Genomic DNA, 6,002 nt, shown 5'->3' on the forward strand with positions numbered 1-6,002 from the left:
TTATAAAAATATTAAATTTAATACTAAGCTTGTATTTTTATGTTAATTTCGTAATAAAATAATAAATAAATAATTTTTATGATTTTAAGTGTAAGTTGTTATTAGTTTTATTATATTATCGATAAAATATATATTGAAAACATCCAGCAAAGAGTGGCGTAATTTTGATGGTAGAAATGAGTTTTATAATAATAAGAAAAATTATAAATGTCAATAACGAGTAAAATCTTCATTAGGCCCAACCCCACTCGAGATACGACATACGACACACTTCTATCTAAACACTTCTCGAACTTTAATCGCCGAAATTGACTAGAATTAATGATATCTTATGCATTTCTTCACGTATCAATGTCTCCAGAGGTTAAATATGTAATGATTTTGATGGGATTAGTTTTTGATCAATCGCCATATTTCCAGCCGGAAAAATAAAAATACTGATAAGAATTTATATATATAAACGACAAATTATTTATTATGACATCGCCACAAGCCGGCCAGCAATTTTTAATCATATTTTAAATTTATTTGAAATTTATAGCCATGATAATATTGCTGGCATAATTGGAGAATTTCTTCAAACTTAAGCAATTGCAAAGAAAGCCATTGATATCGTGGTCAAGACGTCTGCCTATTATTCTGGGAGCCCAATAGTGATGAGTGGCTAATAGCAGAGAACACTGGGGATTGTTCAGGCTGGCATTTTTTGAAGTTTCTTAACGTATTAAACACATAAATTGGGGCCAATCTTTTACAAAACGTCTTCCCGTGAAAACTCCGGCTTCTGCTTCAATCATTTCCCTGTAAGCTGTTCTTGTTTGAGAAAGAAAATACGATCCTTAAAAACAATGTTTATTATATCACGTCGCATTCGTTTTTTGCAAATTGCATTTATTAACACATTACTGTTAAAATGACTAAAGTGATTTTATTCACTTGCAAATCTTTGGCTTCCTCGCATCTTGTATACCTTTCAAACTAGAAAAAAAAGAAACTCCACTCTCCAGCATCTGAAAAATCAACTTATTTTATCACAAACTTTACAGAATAAAAATTTTCTAATATCTTATATAAGAATATATATGGGATATATCTATACTTACTCGAAGAAAAGATGCCTTTGTAAATACAAAATCTAAACATTCTAATCCGATTTGAGGTCCATCAAGTAATTTTAACGAACAAATTAACTAGAAATAATAAATTATTATAATTAAATTAATTTAATTAATAAATTTTAAAGACATTTTAATAAAATTAATACGTTTAAGAATTAAAAGCAAAAAACAGTTTTGCGAATTTTGATCGCGATGTCCAATATGAAAATATAAGAGCTTCGTTAAATAAACACGTCGGAAATTATACTTAATCTGACATATAATACATTTCTTAGCATAACATACAATCAATTTGAGGATATGTTTTTTACCCATCATTAGCTTAATTGGTAAATACCACAGAACACCGGTAGTTCTTGAGTTCGCACCTCGCCAACGGGCTGGCCGCGTGAAGTTTTTCCGGGTTTTCTTCGTGTTTCTAAGGATCAGATTTCCAATAGAAAACGCCCCTGGAGACAATCCCCTCCGCTAATCGCACACGTCTTCCGCTGTCTTTAATAAATTAAAAGCCACAGTGATCGAATAGATAAAACCACTGAACACGTCCCGATTGGTTAGATGCGAATTCACAAGCAATGACACAGTGATTGCATTACCAGTTTACCGGTATATTAAAAAAAGTATTTACCGGTAATCAATTTTTACCGGTATTTCGGTTTTAAAAAAACCTGTTAATTAACCCTATATTTATTTTTCTAAGAAACAGATTTCCTTTTTCTCTGACCCTATACCATAGCGAGACAACAGTGCAGGTGGTGATGGGTCAATCCACTTGTAATTTAAGGTTACTAAAAGGAATTTTCTAGTCTGTTTATAACTTGATTCCCTCCATAAACGGGTCTTGTTTCTGGAATATAATAACCCAGAAAAATTGAACAAACATAAGTCACACGAAATATACAATAATGTTAACAAATATACTATTTTGAATGGGATTGTAGAGATAATTAAGCACTTATCAGAAAATGAAAACGAATGATGTCACTGAAATTACTTCAGATTCAGATTTTGGCGAGATGTTTTCATTGCTTACCACACCATCAACTTCTCACGTCGACACGAGAACAAAGTGCACAATAGAAAAGTCAAATTTAACAATGAAACAGAAATTGGACTTATTCAACTAGTATTGACTCCATGAGAGCTTTTTCTAATGCAGCTGCCATTTGTAAGTAAATTAGATCTAGATTAGACGACTCAATGTAATATGTTTTTTTAAGAGATTACGTTCAAAATTAAAAAAATATATATATATAATAATCAGCATTATTTCGATGTGTAATGTCATAATAATAGCTATTACAAGAATGTTATTTGTCTAAACTTAGAAATAAATGGTTGTTTAGTATTTCCGTCAGTAATTCAGTTTAGTTTTAAATCATTTGTTAATACAAATTTAAAGGTAAATTACCGATAATTCCGAATATAAACACCAATAATGTAATACCCGGTAAATTTGCGATCACTAGTGGGTTCTCCTCAAGCTAGTGGGCTGAATTTTCTGTTTTCTTCACATAATTGAAATTAAAATAAGGAACAGTATACCACAAAAAGTCTCCAAGAGACTTTCTAAGGGATACTTGTCAGCTTTCCAAATAGCCTGGGGTTTGTGTGCCATATCTCATCAAACAAAATTTAAAAATGCGAAATTTTAACTTTGTCATGCAGAAAAATTCATAATTTTTTATTTAAAATACATAATATATTTGTTCCATATTATAATTGAAATTGACAGTGTAGTAGCGAGATGTCAGATTCAGTTTATAGAAGAAATTCGTAAATTACAAATGTAGTAATTAGTTTTGTGTGTTGCTTCAATGTTTATAATTTAAATTACTCTACTCTGGAGACATTACTCTTAATAAAATAATGTTCGTAAAAATAAGTCTTCCCGAAAACTTTTAACGGCGGTGAGTCTGAGATAGATGGGACCGTTCTCATTGAGAGCTCACGATGGGTGTAAAAAGGCTTTTTTAGTGCCAAAATAGCGGAAGAAATTAAAGATTGCCTTCATTTAACAAAATTGAAAAAAAACTAATTAAGTAACTAAATTAAATTACGAACAATATAATTTAGGTATTTTTGCTTATATTATCAACACTTACTTTTAATCTCTCCATGGCTGACATCTTATAAAAACAAAATTTCTTTAGATTGATTAGTGGAGTTATCACCTGGATTAAAACGACAAACGCTTAAAACTTAATATAGAATTAATATTATATACAAATTAATATAAATTATTCCAGCGATACCAAAACGAATTGACCTTCGAACTGAACTTTGGACCTACGGATTTTTCCTCGTTTTCGGATGAAATGTGAGGACGTTAGTGGCTCTTACGGCTAAAAAATTAATGTTAATTTCACCAACAAAAAATAAAATGTTTAAGAACACATTTTCTTAATACAGAAACATTGAACGTATTTAATATTTTAGGAAAAGCCATGGCAAAAAAACTCGATGCAGGGAAATTGAGGCCCGTTGTATTGTGGCTCCTAACAAATGCTCAAAGGCTCTGTTCCGGTGTAACTAAACTAAAAGTATTTTCTGCCTTTAAGTGCACGTTTCGCAACGTTCAAATTTAAAAGTTCAGTGAATTAATTAATTTCTAAATTTCTGTGCTTTCGGTGATATTTTCAACGACCTCATATTCTCAAACTTTAAGTAAAAACAAACATTTAATTGTGTATATTGGGAATGCACAATTACATACATAATTACTCGATGTGGTTGGCACTTTCTAAGCCTTGAAAAACCACTACAAAATAAGTGTGGAGATTTCTCGCCTAACGTAATAAATTGTCAATAGAAATTCGCTCATTAAATATCTGTCAGAGCTTCTTGAAAGCCACAAAACACTGATTCAAAATGTTTTGAAATGAATCAGCAAATTGAAGATATTGTCATGCAAGATGCAATGGACATCAGTGTCAAACACTTGTAACAGACTTTCACTTCTGCCTAATGACTGTAAACTACCACTAAGGAATTCCGGATAGAATCCGATTGTGCAATCAACTAAATTGTTACAAAGATGACTTTCACCTTGATTTACGGCTTCCAAATGAAATTTGGCTTCAGGCCAGGTCCTACCTCGGTCTATCCCGGATATGAAAATCCTTCGTCATCCATTGTCGAGGAGTGGAAATTTCCGCCTTGGGTTTTGTCAACTCAGGTTGAACCAAAGTTGATAGAAGCCGTAAACGGTTGAAGTCATTTTTATAAATCAGTGCAAAATATAGGTGAAAGTACAACTTACAGTTTACTTTTTTTGCGCGGCATTTGTAATTTTTGTGTAATTATTAGTATTAAATTACGCAAATTGTTTGAAACTACTTACAGACACTGAAAGCGCTGCTGCAGACAACGTTATTATCAAAGTAACAAAAAGAGTTGCGGATATAATAAATATTAACGTTAAAAAATGGTAAATGTCTTCAACAAAATGCATAATAACATATAGAAGAAGACATATAATTCCAATTACAGAACAGTATGAAATGGTAAGTAGACCAGTACATATATAGTTAATATTTGCCATTTGACGACGGCATTCGTTGTAGCTCTCACGAAAGTATTTAAGAAATTCCTTCAAATCACACGTAGCTAATCGAAAATGAAACACTTCTTCCGATAAATTGTCAAATTTTATTTTTATGATAATTATATTCAACACCATTACTTTGCCAAGTAACAATCCGATTCCGCCAATGAGAATATAATTAAAGTTGATGAAAATATAACAAAGCCCGGCATTGTATATATTAGTTGATTTTGCTATAACGGGCAATAATTTAAATGTGTGGAAAATATTCAAGTACACACAAAGGCCCAAGTACATTGTTAAGAAGTAATTAATTGCCGACATTTGCAATCTTTGTACCGAGCGCATCGTTTCGTTGTAGAAATATCCAAAGTTAATTTTGAATTTTTCCACAAACAACATGTTTAAGTATATGCATAAAATGAGATATTGGTAAATAATGTGGGTAATTGCAGCTGTCGCGTTGTCCTTTCCAAATAAATCTAAATGGTTCGAACATATGTAAACCGATTGCGATTTTGGAAGATATAACATCAAATGTAATAAAATATTCCACGTCACAATGATGATTATAAATATCCTTTGTTGAAATTTCACCCGAAAACATTTTCTGCATTCAATACGATGTTGGCATTTATAAATGTTTTGTATTCCGAATAATTTCAGAAAGTTTACAGTCGGAAAAAGTATTTGACACGAACAACTTCTGACGATTTTTTCTTCGAAACTCTGTTCCATGTTAAATAATCTAAGTGTGTGACACTAAACGAATGAAATGAAAATCTAGTGGGCTCAAACAATAAAGAAGGAAAAGATAAGAGAGTGGAAAAAATACATTTCTAAATACATTTCTAATATTACGTTTTCGAATATATTTTCTATTAACTTACGTACAGGCCAGTGAAAATGGGGCAAATTTCTGAAAGATATTCATATAGAGTCGCACAGATAAACAATCCTATTTCTTTGAAGTGTTTCGTTACTTACATAATTTCTTTATATCTGTTTTCTCTCTCAATCCACAAATCTTTCCTTTTATGTCTTAATATTGTATTATTTGTTTATGCATAAAAACTATATCTATTAAATTTGAACCCCAGCTCATTAAAAATGACATTTCTGATATTTTGAAAAGTTACTGTTCTGAAATTGATATACAGTAATATAATTCACTCGTTTCATTCAATTATAATAAGTGGTTTGGTAGTATTGTAAGGCTTTACATAACACATGTGACATGTGTGGCACATTTTTGATATTTTATTCTATATAATTTATTATTGCCTCAAGTGTGTACCATAAGAATTTATTATTTGCAAAGAACGATCAATAACAAT

The 6,002-nt window shown here is 31.0% G+C and overlaps 1 long non-coding RNA gene across 1 annotated transcript; it reads right to left on the minus strand.

The window, feature by feature from the left end:
- Nucleotides 1–893: 893 nt before the first annotated feature.
- On the minus strand, nucleotides 894–3,295 carry LOC136972221 (uncharacterized). The gene is made up of 3 exons (XR_010880298.1): nucleotides 3,224–3,295; nucleotides 1,104–1,190; nucleotides 894–1,010 (listed from the first exon to the last, which is right to left on the minus strand). It is a non-coding gene; the product is annotated as an uncharacterized lncRNA (long non-coding RNA).
- Nucleotides 3,296–6,002: the final 2,707 nt, after the last annotated feature.

The sequence above is a fragment of the Centruroides vittatus genome, unplaced genomic scaffold (assembly GCF_030686945.1).
Source record: "Centruroides vittatus isolate TY-2023 unplaced genomic scaffold, ASM3068694v2 contig_2847, whole genome shotgun sequence".
Taxonomy (NCBI): domain Eukaryota; kingdom Metazoa; phylum Arthropoda; class Arachnida; order Scorpiones; family Buthidae; genus Centruroides; species Centruroides vittatus.